Source organism: Quercus robur, chromosome 2 (genome assembly GCF_932294415.1).
Source record: "Quercus robur chromosome 2, dhQueRobu3.1, whole genome shotgun sequence".
In the NCBI taxonomy this organism is placed as follows: domain Eukaryota; kingdom Viridiplantae; phylum Streptophyta; class Magnoliopsida; order Fagales; family Fagaceae; genus Quercus; species Quercus robur.
In genome coordinates, this window is record NC_065535.1 from 70,162,233 (window position 1) to 70,180,406 (window position 18,174).

The following is an 18,174-nucleotide window of genomic DNA, read 5'->3' on the forward strand; positions in this document are numbered from 1 at the left end:
TGGGCTCACCGTGGGCTTGGCTCTATTATTTATTTATTTATTTTTATTTTATTTTTTTTAATTTGAGGGTGTTCCTAATTTTTGATTGAGGACTGGGAGAATGGGTGAGAAATGGGTAGGGGGGCCGGCTGTCTAATGTTGGGGGGGCCCATTTATTTTTTCTTCATAGTCTAATGGGATTTTTTTTTTTTTTTTTTTTTTTTTTTTTTTTTTTTTTTTTTTTTTTGCAGGGGCCATGGCCCCCCAAGCCACTACGTGGCTCCGCCCCTGTGCGCATGCATGCTCTAAACCTGCGTGCGCATGCTTCATGCATGCGTATGCATACACGAGCATGCGTACATATGCTAGGGTTTCAGAAACTATGAAAGGCAAGTTTTTTCTGCATTGAAGTTAAGGTTTGGAATGAATCCCACATCGTTTGGGAGCCATTTCGAACCCCTATTTTCTCACTATATAAAGCCATACATGGCACATTTCAAAACACACAAAAAATCCTAAGGAAAAATACAAAATTCACTAGAAATAATGAATCAAGGAAGGAGTTTTTCACAAAACATCATCAAGTCAACATTTTTCTGATTGAGGCCTTTCCTAGCCCTGATCTTAGAGTTTTAAGATAACTAATCACTTTTGTATTTGATTGGTGAATAGATTGACTGAGAAGAACGATCAAAATCAAGCTAAAGAGTTTTGTGTTTTGAGGTATAAGTTCTAGCCCCATTTATTTTCTTTTTCTTTATTTTAATCTTCTTTTCCTTGTTCTGTTTATGTTGTAACATGTTTGTTTAGATTAGGTTTCCTTTATTTCATTGTTTTAAGCATGCTAGGCTACTAGATTTAATTTTTGTGTTGCTGTATTCTTGTTTTATGGGTTAGGGTTAGGGCATGTATGTGTATGCATGCTTTTTGCATGCACACGCATACTCGAAGTATGCATACGCATACAATTGGGCTGCATATGTAGGCCCTATGTATATGCACGCATATTCGTGCCTAGAAACCCTAATCCAACCTTTTTGCTTATGTTTCTTTATTCTGCTTACACCATATGCTTCTGTTTTGCCCTGCTTTCATGCCTATAAGTCTACCTTTCATGTTTGTTTGTTGTTTATCCTTCACATGTTAGATTAAGATTTCCTCTCTTTTCTTTCTTTGGAATGCCATGAACATGCATATGATATGACTACGCATTGATGCATAGGTGCTGTGGTGCAGTGAGCTAAGTCATGCATTCACATTAACATGCATTTGTTTAAGATATGATCTTGATCTTGACTTGATGAACATGAATAATATTTGTGAATGCTTTGCCTAGGATGTGATAACGTGCTTGTTTTTAACATGCCTATGTTTTTGTTTCGGTTTTTGTTTTGGATATGACATGTTTGTTTGTTTGCTACCTTGAATGAGATATGTGATACAATGCCATGATAAATGTATGCTAGGTTTTGTAATGAAAATGCTATGTTGTATGCTTAAATGTATGCTAGTGTGTGTATGAGTATAAAATACAATATTGAATATGCCTTTAATAAAATTAAGACATAAGATACAATGAGTGGAAGCCAACCCTCGAGTCGGGTGGGGTTAGGTGCCTAACACTTTCCCATCCCCATACCTAAACTCCGAACATGTGCTCTAGTAGTAAGATCAGTTCTTCCATGAAAGGGTGCTATACATATGGTTTCTAGACCTAATCTAGGTGACGACTTTATTTTTTTCTTCGCCTGGGTCCACTTGGCCGAGGTGTACTCCCCCATTGCGCCCATAATATGGAGTTTTTTTTTTTTGGATAAATTTTTAAACGTGGTTTTAACTTTTGAATTTGGCAAGAGAAAAAAGGGTGGTGGGATGGGGATTTAGTGATAACAAATTATTGGGCTATGCTTCGCACAATTTTTTTCTTCAATAGTTAATAATAGAAATGGCATTCAATTTGCTATATAACAAAAAAAAAAAGAAGAAAAAAAAAGAAGAGAATAGCAATTTTAAGATTATCAATGGAGAACATCAACAATAAAGAACTCCATTAGCATTAAGATAAATGGTGCGGGAAGCTTTGTACCTCTTTTTTTATTTTTATTTTTATTTTTTTTATCACTAATTAAAACGGAAGTTTTGAAAACTCACGGTCTCTCTCTCTCGGCTTCAAAAATTTGTTAAATTTTTTGGTGACTTTCTATCTATGAGAAGCATGAACAACAACGTTAAAATAAACTATTTTCTATCTATTTCATTTATCATTTATCAAAGAAAATAAAATAAAAACTTCAAAAAGGAAAAGATATTTGATAGAATGTGGAAAGGAAAAGATAAAATAACCTAAAAAAGAATGAGAAGTTAACAAAGCCATACTTTTGTCAAGATTCTTTTGTTGCAATTGGAATTCATGATGTTATATGTTAATATATAGTGCAATTATCATTTATTAATAAAATTGAAGCTTTTCATTTTTTCGTTTTTGAAGGAGATGAGTAGGCATGAGTTACACAAGGGTGTAGCAATGGTTGAAACTCCCAAACTTGCAAGGATGCCCTCCTCGATTTCCTTTCCCTCAGCACATGGAATGAATTCTGCTACCAAGTCTGCTAGAGCTTGCCCCTTTATAGCCGTCTAAGGAAGGTTCTTAATATCAAATGACCCTAAAATTGTCCCCCACTTAGCCATTCTCCCTGTGAAATCTAATTTGCAAAGTAAGGCTTGCAAAGGCAATCAAGTTAGGACCACCACTGTATGGGCTTGAAAGTAATGAGGGAGCTTCCTCGTGGCATGAATGATAGGAAGGATGGCCTTGTCCAAAGGTAGGTACCATGTCTCTACTTCCAGGAAGGACTTACTCACGTAATAGACCAGCTTCTAGATTCCTTCATCCATATGAATTAACACTAAGCTTACGGCATGTTTGGTGACTGCTTATACAAGACCTCCTCTTTCTCAGGCTAAGATAGGACCGAGGGATTGGCTAGATAGTCCTTAAGTTTCTCAAAAGCCTGGTCACACTCCTTGGACCAAAAGAATTCCTTCCATTTATGCAGCAACTGGAAGAAAGGCCTACATCAGTCAACTGATTTTGAGATAAAACGATTCAAAGTAGCCGTCATCCCAATTAGTCATTATATCTCCTTAGGGTTTCTGGGTGGATGGAGGTTTTGGATGGCTTTAATCTACTCAAGATTTACTCCTGGTGCTTTATATGCATTCCATGAAAACATATCCACATTATCCCTAAGAAGCCCAAAAGCCCCACCTTCTCTTCCGCTGGAAGGTGAACCCTTACTTGGAAATATTTTTCTTCATCGGAGCCTATGGTCTCCGTTTCCAATTATTCAAATTAGTTGCTAGACCCCTTTTCCACTACTCCGAGCCCAACTTCCAGAATCTGTGATTGCTATAATGATTTATCTAAGGGAGGGTCCTCGGCCTATAGGGCCTTGTGCCTTATGGCTGCCACAAGGTAATGTCTAGCCATTGTTTGGCAGCCTAATGACTCAACCATGCACCTTTTAGGGGAGTAATTTACTTTCAAGTGGACGGTTGACGGGATGGCGCCCATAAAATGCAGCCACACCCTTGCTAGTATGGCTATATAGGGAAAGTAGGCATCCATTACAATGAAGTCAACCTCTACTATTTCATTTCCCGTTTGGATGAGCAATCTAATCATCCCCTTTGGGATCACCATCTTCCCATTAAACCCAATAAGAGGGGTATCATATTTGGTAAGGTCTTTGGATGTTAGCCCTAGCCCTTTAAATAGGTCTGGGTACATTATTTCGGCTCCACTCTCTTGGTTTGCCATAACTCTTTTTACCTTGTAACCACTTATTCGTAGGGTCACGATAAGGGCATCGTGGTGAGGATGGATGGTTCTCTCCTTATCTCAATTTGAGAAAACCAAAACTAGCTCCTCTATCTTTCTTCCTTTTATCAGGCCTCGCTTCTCTTTCGCCAGGGGTTTGAGGAACCATAGTTAGGGCCCTAGACGAGGACCCTACTACCCCTTCACTCCTCGGAGGTGCTAATATGGCATCAATAACGCCCAAGGGTGGGCATGCTATAAGACCGCCCCTCGGCTCGGCATTTACTGGTTGCTTTGGGAACTTGGTTGATGCATAAACTACTTCAACTTCCCTGCCTTAACCAACTGGTCCAAGAAATCCTGCAAGGTTTTGCACTCTTTGGTAGTGTGACCTTGGTCTTGATGGTAGTGGCAATACAAGCTTTGATATCTCCTCATGGGATCTCCTTCTATCTTATTTAGCCATTTGAAGTAAGGCTTATTCTTGATCTTCTCCAGCACATGGTGAATTGGCTCCTTGAATACCAAGTTTACTACCTCAATATTGCGCCAAGGTGTTTGGTTGAAGAATTTCCTCCTCGGCCTAGGAGGCTTGAAATGGTTTGGCCGAAAGTCTTTTCTATCCTGTGCGAAGGCCTTTGCCTTCCCTTTACCTTGAACCTGGTTATCTTCCACTCTCTTATATTCCTTTATCCACTCCATTAGCTGGTGCATATATTCGACAGGGTTCATGGTGAGGAATTTCATTAACTTGAGTCCAAAGGTAGTCCCACTTTAAAAATTGCTAGTGGCCATACTCCCATGGTTTCCTTTTATCTCATTGAAGAGCTCCTAATATCTATTAGAATATGCCCTCATCGTCATGTTCAACAAGGAGTCTATGGGCTTGGGAGCTCTGCTGCAAGTCACAAATCTTGCCCCAAATGTCTTGGTCAACTCTTCATATAACCTTATGGACCCCTCCTCCAATCCTTCAAACCATCTCATGGTAGTGGGTCCCAAATTGGAAGGAAACACCTTGCACATAAAGACCTCATCCTTAGAGTTTATTGTCATTCTTTGGTTCAAATGGATGACATGCTTAATGGGGTTAGTTTTACCATTATAAATGACAAAAGTTGGCTGGGTGAAGCGATGTGGGAGCTCAGAATCTTTGATATAATTAGAAAAGGGTGAGTGAGATATTTGGTGTAAGGCTTTGCTCGCGGCATCAACCCCCACGTTTCTAGGGGGAGTCTAGTCCCTTTGATATGGACATCTGCCTCCCCTTATTGAGACCGATGTTTCTCGGTGAATCACTCTATGAGGGCTCCTGGTCTTTCTCCTCCTACAACTTTGCTTTTCCCTAGAACTAGAGCTGGAACTAGTCGAGGGACTTCTACAGTTTCTCAAATTTACCCCTTCACATAACTACCTTTGTAGAAGGCAAACCTGTTCTCTTAAATCATCCAACTCCCTATCCCTTTTATTAGGCCTTGATGACGTTGGATGCTCTTGGCTCCTTTGAACAGAAAGTATAGGTGTTTCTCTACTACTCCCTACAGACTATATTTGAGTTCTAGCTCCCCCCTTGGCCCCAAATTCACCTTTCGTTCCCTATGTCCTATTCCTACAGATTCACATCCTTCACTTTGGGCCACAGTTCTACTTCTGTCTCTACTAATCATTCTTATAGTCTTTATTAAGGACTCTTAAGATGATCCTTATCAAAAAACATAAGTATGACAATGTAACATTTAAGAAAAACTTCCACAAAGTGAAAGATAATTGGTATAATCTTCCTCGGAAATGGCTGAGGAGTTGTTAATACATAAGAGAATACAGATCTTATCACTTCTACTCTCAAACTCTTTAGTAATTTTTGTATGTTTTTAGACCCTTTAAAGACAACCAAATTAACCTAGTTATTTAGCCAAGTGATTAACTTAGGTAAATTATGTAGATCTAGGTTAACACATATAAATCATATCATTGACAAGTGCGGAAAATAAAGAACATAACGATATGATAACCCAAGAAAACCAAACTAGTAAAAAACCTGGGGAGGATTTAACCTAACTATTCTTAAGGTAAAACAAATCCACTATGAAAGAATTGAAGTTTACACAATAACGACTTAGACCACTAACATCCTATTGCTACCTCGAGTAGAAAACTTACTATCACAACCACATGACAGCTCCGAGTCCATGGACTACTTCTTTCTTGGATTCGCAGCAAGTACAACATTCCCGCTTGTGTATCTTTAAGCTCTTGAAACAACAATTGAATTGATCACCAAGCTCTCGACATCAATCTTGAAATCGGAAACCCTAAGTGTGTATGAAGGCAAAAACTTCTAGATCTCACAAGAGATTTATATACACAGCATAAAGAGCAACCCCAAAACATGGCTAGGGTTTTTCCTTTTATACTTAAGGAAAAACATAAAACCCTACATGTCAAACGGGCTTGGGCTGAGTTGGAAAATTCTGCAGAAAAACAATCTGCACAAGCTTTGATCAATCGAGTCTAATTCTCGATCGATCGAGCCAGGTAGATTTACACAGTAAATCCTACAGTACACTCGATTCCAACTTTACTCATAAACATACTTTGAGCAAGCCTAAAACAAGATTAAACATTTTGATCATGGTTTGCCAATATTACAAATTGAAATTCTAATACATTTAAACCTAAAGTCTTAGAACCCAACACTTTTCTCTATCCTTTTCTTTTCATCAATTTTCACTGGGTGTCTCTTGCCTTTTATAACATTCTTTCTTTGATCTTGACCCTCCACTTGTAGGGTTATTAAATCTTCATTGACATACTTATCCTATTCATCTTTTTGTGTCCATGATGAGTAAGTAACAGGCTGTGTTGGCATTGTCCAAGTGTCATTCAACCATTAATGTGGTTGGCATGGTTGGTACTATGCATTTAATGTGGAGGTGATGGCAACTTTTATGGGAGTTTCCCTTTTGTTCCTCCTTATTAGCTAACGTTCCCATCCTCAAAACACAAGCTTTGGCCTTATACGGGTTACCTTTCACATTCCTTGGATCTTGGGCTAATACCTTCTTCAGCCATGTACAATTTTTGGGTTGTCTTGAGCCCTACTTGAACTAGATCCAACAGTAGGGCTATAATAATTAATATATACATGCACCATCACACTTGAGAGTATTAAATACAAAATATTTATAAAATACCATTAATTTTAGGATTAAATGTATTGCTACATGTCAGATGTGATGTGTTATGGACAAATTACTATTTGCCATATGACACTATTCATCCGACACTATTCATCCATGTTATTCTAAACAGTTAAATAATTGTGCCATTTATCATTGTTTGCATCCACTAGTTATGGGATCTAACTTTTATAATATACTAGCCGATATCCCGTGCAATGTGCGGTGCATTTTGATAAATTTTGTAAGAAATTATTTATGATCCATTAATTTCATGAATACTATTATTGTTAGTAATTAATCTATGAAATTTTCTAGTAAAACTAAATACATTGGGGAAAAATTCCTCTAATTCATGCAACCAACAAATGTCACTAGATCATGTTCATATTGTCACATACAAAACTGGTGGTTCCTAGGTGTCTTTCTTGTATGATTTATGCTTTATATATAGATTCTATAGTGTTAATTTTTGCATTTCTTATGCTACTCTAGTCTCTATCTCCCTATATCAACACCTAAAATTTTTATGTCACTGAAAGTAACTTTTCTTTAGTTTCAGAATAGATATGAGAGGTAAAATTAAGGCCCGTTAATATTTTAATTGAAGAAAAGTTTGATTTTCTAAGATCGTAATTATAATAGGGTGTGATGGGGAATATTTTGACTAACTCCATAGCTACTCTTTCGGAATGTGCTACTCTTCCTAAATAAGTTGGCCTTCCAAAAAGCACTTACTCACCAAAAGTCGAAGACCAGACGCGATTAGTATGGACATATGTCATGACCAAAAGTTGACGAGTAAGACCAAGCATACTAAACTCATGTTGCAATGCCAACATCACCTAAGACTCTCCTACATACGCACGGTTGTTGGTAATGGGATAACCCTTATCTCCTACAAATCAATTAAGGGATAACTCCTCACTCCCTGTGGATCAACTATGGGATATTTCCCAACTCCTATACATTAGCTGAGGGATAACCCCATATCCCTACAATTCAGCTATGGTGATCATCTGAAATCCCCTATATAAACACTAAGACACTCCAATCCTAAGGTACACAAAAAATACTATTCAAAAACTCCTCTCCAAAAAGTTCACTATCAGTTTCTGACTTAACTTTTAAAGGGTCTTATGCTGGCACCACATTGGTACTCTTTGAAGGTGTTTCTATTTTTTACAGGTTCATTACTCTTCACCTTTCACTGAAGACTGTGGGTTTGGGTGATAGATCTACTGAAGATTTTAAGCATCATTGGTTGGCGCTTTGTTGGAACTTTGAGTGATAAGCCATCACTCTACTCTTGAGACAAAAGGTCGTATGGTCCAAACTTGATCAATGACATCAGTTAACCCAGAAACTGGAAATCCCTCCACCACTGTAGAGAGGCAACTACAGATGTGCTCGGCTGCAATTGAATGAGTTATGCAACAGAATGAAGCCCTAATGCGGCAGAACCAAGTGCTGGAGATACGAGTCAAACAATTGCGAAAGCAGTGGCCTGAAGTCAACAACCACCAAGAACACAGTAACAATCACCAGACCAGGAATGACCGCCGCAAAGAAGACGAGGTAGAGAGCAACGCACCTAGTAGGCAAACCAGAAGAGAAGACACACCATTTCGCGGACTAGATGCAGGCAACACGTGATGGGAGGACGAGATGAAGGTGATGAAGGATAGGATAGACCTCATGATGAATGCTATGGAGGGACGGACAACCACATTGGATGACTTGGTACACCGCACTAGTTCCCCTTTCACAGCACAAGTCACATCTTGCCTTTTACCACAAGTTCCGGATGCCATCTTTGGAATCTTACGATGGGGCAAAAGATTTGCTTGATCATCTTGAATCTTTTAAGACTCTCATGCACCTCCAAGGCGTCCATGGCAAGATAATTGGGGACTAATGGAGTTGTCACCTAGATTAGGTCTAGAAACCATATTGGGTCCTTTGGGCTAATCACTTACTCACATGAATCCACATACCAGATTATGAGTCTGGAATTTGGGTATAGCTTGGGAAGTTGTTAGGCATTCAAGACCGCCCAACTTGTGGGCTGGCCTCCATTATGTGTTGCTAGACCATATTTAATTAAAGAGTTTATTAAGAGAGCCCTAATCCTTAACCTAAACATACATCATGCACTTAAGGAAAATAAAACACACAACATGTTAAATATCACATCACAATATAAAAGGAAATATATAAAACACAGTCAAACAAAATAAATTAAACATGGCAAGTTGACAATTAAATAAAACACATAAGGCAAAAAAAATCAAATAAACTAAACATGGCAACAATACTAAAACAAACATGGAAAATAGTTAAACCTAAATAATTAACCTAAAACAGAGTAAAACAAAATCAATGATTATTTGAAAAATGATTAAAACAAATAAAAACAAAATTTTACCTAATTTGGATTCGAGATGCGTGCGCATACTCAATTATGCGTACACATGGTTGAACCAAGCGCACGCATACTTGATGATGCACACGCATCCTTTAACACATATTCAAAAAATTTCATTTTTAGAGATTTAATCAAACAAAGATATAATATGTGAGATCAAATAAGCATGTTAGAAACCCTAATAACTAAACTAACATAAAAACAAAAACACAAAGCATCAACATAACAAATAAACATGAAATATAACAAATAGTTAAACTAAACTACATAAAATAAACATACATGTTATACTTTACATGAAACCAAAATAACAAACCAAGGACAACAAGAAAAGATTATGAACAACCTAAAATCATATTAGAACATATCAAACATAATTAAAACATTAAACACATCAAATATAACAAATGGAGAAACTATATCAAGAAAATCATGTGAATCATATTAAGCAAGGTGGAAAATCATGGAAAAGAGACTCACCTTGCTTTAGAATCATGGATTTGATGTTATTTAACTTTCCCCTTAGTGCCTACAATCACAAAGGTTAGATGTAGTAGACAAAGATAACCAAAGAACACAATATTTGTTAGTAACCACAACTCAAGAACAAAAAGTTTTGAAAAGGTTTTTAGAAAACAATTTAGAAAATAAATTTTCTGTCTTAGAATTAACTAAAGAGAACTTTTTTGATGATTAAAAAACGTGATAAGGGGCTGCCCCTCAGTTTTGAAAAGAGAAAAAAATGTTTTAGAGAAGAGGGAGGCCAAAAAATCACTCTTTCTAGCTAGGGTTTTGATTGGAAACATAATATGAGTATTTATAAGTTAAAATTATGGTTTTGGAGGCTTTTTAATGATCTTTGGATGTGCTCAAGGGTCTATGGGCTGGCCCACATCAAAACATGATGTTTTGGGCTCTTAAAATGAAGTTTTAAAACCCAGAAAATTGGATTGCCCCATTAGCCTAACTTCAAACAGTCATAACACACTCGATATAAGTCCAAATTAGGCATAATTTGTGTTCCAATTGAAGCCCAGAATGTCTACTTTCCAATGAAACAAATTTAACTCAAAAATTATTTGTGGATAAAAAGTTATGGTCAAAACAGTAAGAAAATGTCATTTTTCAATATTGATTTTAAAGCGATTTGAGCACTTTTGAGTTGTGATTACTTCCAAACTATTGTGAACTCTTTAATTACCCTTGGTTGACATATATTAAGCTTATCATTGGGGTTGGGGACTAAAATTTATTAACGGGTACAAAATGCGGTGTCTACAATAATGTATAAGACTTTCCCTATTACCCTGAAATGGTCAGCACAAGTTTAGTTCAGCAAGATCAAGCCAAACTCTATATCAACCTTGAAAGGGTTGAGCAATAGCTTCGTCACCCACTTTATTGGGGGACAAAGTTACAAACACTCAACGCATGCATTGATGCAGATTAGGCAAAGAGAAAACGAGAGTTTAAGGTCCTATATCACCTGATTCAACAAAGAAGCCTTGCTAATAGATGAGGCAAACGAGATGGTCCTTGTGACAGCTTTCTCTACTGGGCTCAAAGAAGGAGAATTTTTCTTCTCGATGCTAAAGAATGAGTCAAAAACCATGGTTGATATACTTTTTAAAGCTACAAAGTACATGAATGCAGAAGACGTGCTTGTTGCAAAAAAGGACGGAGAAGGTAAAAGGAAGAGAGAAAACACAGAAGATGCCCGATTTGTCACTAGAAAGAGGACCTCCTGGTTCAAAGGGAGGAAGGATGACAGGAGGACAAGACCTCTCTTTGGATGAATCATTAACTTCACCCCCTTGAACACTCCCCTAGATCAGGTGCTAATGAAAATTGGAGACAATCTTGAGCTCAAATGGCCAGAAAAGCTAGAGGGAGACCTGAGCAAGCGATCTAGGGATAAGTACTGTAGCTTCCATCGTGATCATGGACACGATACCTCTAACTGCTACAAGCTAAAGAGTTAGATCGAGGCCCTCATCAAGAAAGGAAAATTGCAACGATTTATTAAAGGCAAGACTGATGTACAACCAAGGAGGAGTGGATGAGCGACCTAGAGCACTCCTTGGAGAAATAAAAGTGATTGTAGGAGGCTTGGCATTAGGTGGAACTTCTAAGACATCAAGGAGAGCATACTTATGCATGGTGTAGAGTGTTCAAATTACAGGATGACCTCCCAAGCAATATAGGATGAAGACATTCTACTCACTTTTACTGGAGAAGATGCCCAGCGGCTTTATCACCCACATGATGACGCCCTAGTGATCACCCTAACGATAGCTGATAACACCACCAGGCGAGTTTTGGTAGATAACGGAAGTTCTGCGGACATCCTTTATTACCCAACATTTCAGCAAATGAAGATTGATAAGGAGCTACTCAAGCTAGCAGACACCCCATTGGTTGGCTTTGGAGGAACAAAAGTGCACCCAATTGGAACGGTCGCCTTACCTATCACCATTAGCGCCTACCAAGACAGCGGACTATGGAGGCCGGCTTTTTGGTAGTCGACTATTCATCCGCCTATAATGCCATAATCGAGAGACCAACTCTTAATGCGCTAAAAGCTACTACTTCAATATATCACCTCCTGGTTAAGTTTCCTACAGAGTACAATGTAGGGGAAGCGATAGGAGATCAAGCTACCTCAAGGGAATGCTATGTAGCCATGCTTGACATGGACGAACAGTTGTCCACCGTGAGCATTGAAGATCGACAATCAGTGGTAGAGCCAGTGGAGAAATTTGAAGAAGTCACTCTGGATGACAACCACCCAGAAAAGGTTGTACGTGTGGGAACTCATGCAATGGACACAACATGACAGGAACTGGTACTCTTCCAAAAGAGTAACATTGACTTGTTTGCATGGAAACATGAAGAATTGATCGTACAATAATGGTACACAGACTCAACATGTCACCATCTTTTCCTCTAGCCGGTTAGAAGTGACGTGTCTTTGCCCCCGAAAGGTCATAGTAGAAGAAGTGTAGAAATTACTAGCTGCAGGGTTCATTAGAGAGGTTTATTATCCTGACTGGCTCTCAAATGTGGTGATGGTTAAGTAAGTTAACGGTAGGTGGAGGATGTGCGTAGACTTCATTGATCTAAACAAAGCATGCTCGAAGGACAGTTACCCACTTTCGCGTTTAGATTAGCTGGTAGACTCTATAGCTGTCCATCAGCTCTTGAGCTTCATGGATGCTTTCTCAGGGTACAACTAGATCAAGATGCACAAGTCAGATTAAGAGAAGACATCCTTCATCACCAGTTAAGGACTGTTCTGTTACAAAGTCATGTCTTTCGGCTTGAAGAACGCTAAGGCTACCTACCAACGACTGGTGAATAAGATGTTTTAGCCCCAAATAGAAAGAAACGTGGAGGTGTATGTGGACAATATGTTAGTGAAGAGCAAGGAGGAGAGTCGGCACCTGGCCGACCTACAGGAAACATTTGAGACACTCCGACGCTATAACATGAAGCTTAACCCCAACAAATGTGCGTTTGGGGTCTCGTCAGGCAAATTTCTAGGCTTTATGGTTATGCAGCGGGCATTTCAGCTAATCCAAACAAGATTCGGGTCATTTTGGATATGGAACCTCCTAAGAGTATCAAAGAAGTGCAAAGCTTGAATGGAAGAGTAATGGCCCTTAATAGGTTTGTATCAAGAGCAACAGATAAGTACCTACCATTTTTTAAGACGTTGAAGAAAGCCTTCAAGTGGATTGACAATGGCTAAATGGCTTTTGAAGAACTGAAGGCTTACTTGTCGTCTCCCCCCTTACTTAGTCCGTCGAAACCAAATGAGGAGCTTTTCCTCTACTAGCAGTATCACCTACAGCCATTAGTTTAGCCTTGATTAAAGAAAATGAAAGGGTACAGATGCTTGTGTACTACATCAGTAAAGCCTTTAAGGGAGTTGAGGAGAGATACCTCCCACTGAGAAAATGGCACTCACTCTAGTTACGACTGCCCACAAGCTCATGCCATACTTTCAAGCTCATACCATAATCGTCTTGACAAATAGACCATTAAGGAAGGCTATGAATAGCACTGTCACAGCAGGGAGAATGTTCTTTTGTACAATATGTACCTGCCATGGACCAGATAGAAGTGCAAGTGATTCCACCAGGGGATGGCTGGATGGTCCCTATCATCTCTTACCTAAAAGAGGGATGACTCCCTGATGATCATGTTAGTGCAAGGAAGTTGAAGATTTGGGCATCTTTTTTCATCTTAATAGGAGACATACTATACAAGAGGAGTTTCACTTATCCATACTTGAGGTGTTTAGCCCCAGATGAAGCAAATTATGTAATGATAGAAGTACATGAGGGTATTTGTGGTAATCATGCAGGGGCCCACTCCCTTGTTTAGAAACTCATGCGAGTTGGATACTACTGGCCTACTTTGTAGAAGGATACCCAGTCTTATGTCAGAGCATGTGATAAATGCCAACGCTTCAATAGTATCCCTTGACAGCCGCCTATGGACACAAGGGGTCTTTGGAGTCGCCACCTAGTTTTTGCAATGGTCTAGGAACCATATATAAAGTGTTTCTTCGAGGAATGACCTTTTGATCTTATTATTAGAGATATGAGTTCGAAGTTTAGGTACGCTTTTAGGAAGGTGTTAGGTACCTAAGATTGCCTAACTCTAAGGTTGACCTTCTATCATTGTGTCTTATACCTTAACCTTATTAAAAACTAACTCAAAACTTATATCCTAGACTCACATATACACTAACATGCATCTAACATAGAACATGACATCTTGCATCCAAACAAACATACTTATCTATCCACCAAACAAAAGAGAGCCAAGCATACAAAAGAAACCCTAGCATTCATCTAAAACAAGGCAACAAGCATATCATCAAAAGCAAGCAAATCATTTTATGAACAAGGCATTAAATTCATATCTCAAAGGAGGATTAAACAAACAACATGCATGTTCATGTGAATGCATGACTTACCTTACTTACCTTGCAGCAACACAACACCTATGGTATTGATGAATGGGCATGTGAATGAATGACATGGTATTAAAGCTAAGACAAACCCTAATCTAAACATGTGATAGCAAACAAGCATGTGAAAGAGGTAAACAAGAACCTATAGAGCCTAAAATATATATATATATATATATATATAAAAGGGTAAACAGAATAAACATGTGAAGGCAGAGACAAAACAAATAAACAAAATTTTAGGGTTTCTGGGCAACGGCATCACGCATGCTAGAACAAGCTTGCGTACACATAATCAAGCTTGCATGCGCAAGCAAGATTATGCGTATGCAAGTCCTTGCCTAGAAAACCTAAAAAAAGGCAAAAATAGAGCAAAATTTTAAAACAAAAATCTAACAACCTAACGTGCACAAAACATGAAAAGAACTAAAAAAACTAACTTAAATAGATATACACAAACATAAACTATGCAAAAAAAGAAAAAGAAAAAAAAAAAGAGAGATTAAAACACAAAAAGAAAAGTAGAAAAGAAAAAGAAATAAAAAGAAAGGATTAGACTCAATACTTTAAACAAAAACTTTCCAAGCTTGATTTTGACCGTTCCCCTTAGTCGAGTCTATCCACAAACCAATAAGAAAGTGACTAGCAATGTTAAACTAAAAGGATTGGGGTTAGAAAAGGTCCCAATCAAATAAAAATGACTTGAGGGTGTTTTGTGAAAAATTCCCTTTTGATGCACTAGTTTCTAGTGAATCCTATATTTTCCCGTGGGATTTCTTTGTGTTTTGAAAATGTACCATGTAAAGCTTTTTATAGTAGAAAAAATGGGGTTTGGAATGGCTCCTAGACGATATGGGATTCATTCCAAACCTCAGCCATTATTGCAGAAAACTTGCCTTTCTTGCTTTTGAAACCCTAGCTACGTACGTAGGAATGTGCCTACCTACGTAGGCTGCAACCCACGTATGCAGGCCGAGGGTCATTTTGGTCATTTTATTTCCAAAAATAGATCTTTTTGTTTATTTAAAAGGTTATATTTTCCATTTTAACACTCCTCAAGTCAATTTAATATCTGATTGGGCTCTAAACTGGCCTTAGGCCTTAGAGTTTGAACATCATTGGAGAACGGGGGCCTGAGTCGTAAGGGATACAAAATGCGGTGTCTACACCACTGGAGTAGCTCACTCCTATGATATCTCCATGGCGTTTCACCCAAAGAGGACTAGATATAATGGGTCTATTCCCAACAGCAGTTTGGTAGCTCAAGTTCCTTGTAGTTGGCATCGACTACATTACAAAATGGGTAGAGGCTGAGCCTTTAGCGACTATCACAGAAAGGAATATTAGGAATTTTGAGTGGAAAAAAATTGTTTGTCGTTTTGGAATACTAAGAGTGTTGGTCTCCGACAATGGAAAGCAGTTTGACAACAAAGCGTTCTGAGATTTCTGTCAACAATTGTCGGCCTGAATGATTTGCTTCAGTCTAGTGCTTGCCTATGGATTTGCTTGAAACAAAGGTGGGTTGGCAACACTAACTCTGCTTTCACCACTTGTATCTCCTTCTTCTTCTTCATGGAAACTGGATATCACTGAAAATTGTGGCTTTTGTGAGAAATATACAATTTTAAGAAACCCTCAACACATTCCAAATTAATTAAGAGAGTACAACACTTTGTACAGAAGCCTCGACACAGACTCCATTACAGAAACAAAAAACCAATAATTAAAGGTGCATAACACAACCAAAAATAAACCAAAATAAAATTTTAAATGAAAGCTTATTTGATCCAAAAGATATCATTAAGATTTCTATTTCGTACTCTTTAGGGTGAATCTTTTTTAGTAATTTTTGTAATCTATAAAAAGATAAGACGGTGTTGTAAATAATATTAAGAAACCCAAAACAAAACCAAATCTTACCAAATGAAAAAATCAAAACTAATTCAACCAAAATATCCAAAGATAATTTAATTTTCATACCTAAAATTTAAAAAATGGAAGGGAAAAAAACGTTATCGGTGTGGGTGACTGATATATAACCTGACGGTGGGTGATCAAGTGACGGTGTTGATGGCCCTTAGATTTCTCTTCCTCTATCTCTGTCTATGTGTGTGTCGTATGGACTATAATTTGTATCTTTGTGTGCTTGTGGTTATAGTGGTCTGATTGTATAGACGGAGGGTGGCATTGGCTGGTCTTTGTCTCTATCCTTCTCTTTTTCTTTGACGGGACTCTCTATATGTTAAGCGGTTAATTTTAGGATTAGGCTTTTGCAAATGGATAAAATTTAAACTGTTTGTATGTTAAACGTTTAAAGAATTTTCAAACCGGTGTAATGATCGGTTTTCAACCGTTGTAAACTGTATACGTGCTAGAATTATAAGGGGGTATTCTTTCTATGTGGCAGCACGACCTTAATTGTAGGAAAAGACTCCTGCTTTTATAAATTGTATTAGATATTGATTATTCGCCCTTTCAACAATTTCAAAATAAGATACTCACGGACATTTTTTCAATACTTTTGGTTTGATTTATTTTCTGCATTTTCATATTGCTATTTATTTGCTTTAGTTCATATTTGTTTATGTTTGCAATATGCGATTTGGTTAATCACTTCCATTGGACTAATTGGTAGTCTAGGTTTAAAAGTGATTAAGCCGTAAAACTATGGTTATGGGGATTCTAAATATACGCTAGGGTGTAATTACCATTTCACAATTGGCATCAAAGTGAGTACACTTTGCTAGTGATTAAGTTTACAAGTGTGAACCTTGTCCATTTTGATTTTTTTTTACCTTGAGTTTGGCTTATCTCCAGTACTTTTTTAACTGGAATCTCTTTTTATTTTAATGAGAAGTTGCTACATCACCCATTAACTAAATTAAAAGATGAAGATTAAAACCCACTATTACTTGCTATTGTGTATTTAAAAGAAAAGGACCCCTCTAGTTAAAAAAGTACTGGAGGTAAGCTAAACCCTTACTTAGTTGTTGTTTCCTTGACCTGATATGTCATGGAATGTGGACAATCTCTTGCCATTACCCCTCTCTTTGATAGGAACAACTATGTCTTTTTTGGAAAGACACGTGCCTTTCTTTATTTCATAGATGATAGTGTGTGGACTTCTGTTGAGGAGGGTTAGGTAGCTCTCAATAAGCCCAAGGCCGGAGGGATAAGTCTACCAAAGATATTTTTAATGCTAACAACAAACCTTTAAATGCAATATTTTGTAGTAATCCCCTGATGAATTATATAGGATTTCTCATGTGGACACCGCCAAGGAAGCTTCAGAGATTCTCCAAACTACATAAGGGTACTAAGGGAGTTAAGAATGCCAAACTCCAAATGGTCATTACCCAGTTTGAAGAATTACGTATGAGAGATGATGAATCCTTTAATTCATTTTATGCCAAGCTAAATGAGACAGTGAAATCTGCGTGAAACTTAAGTCACTGGGACTCGGTTTCCTTAGAAGACCAAATTCACAACACCTTCAAGTCCTCACCTTCAGTTCCTCATAGGTCCTCACATAAACATCTCACTAGCAAAACCAAACCTAACAAAAAATCAAATCCCTTTTTTTTTTTGGGGTTTTGCTTGGTAGTCAGAAAGGCAATTTGATGTATGTGAAATATACGGTGTAATGCTTAGTCAAAGGTGCCATTATAGATTTGTTTAGCTTATAACATGTGAATTTGGTGTTTTTATATAAATATATTGTAGTAATTTTATCTTGATACAAACTTACTGCTTTTAGTTAAATATTGTGTTTTAAAGTATATACACA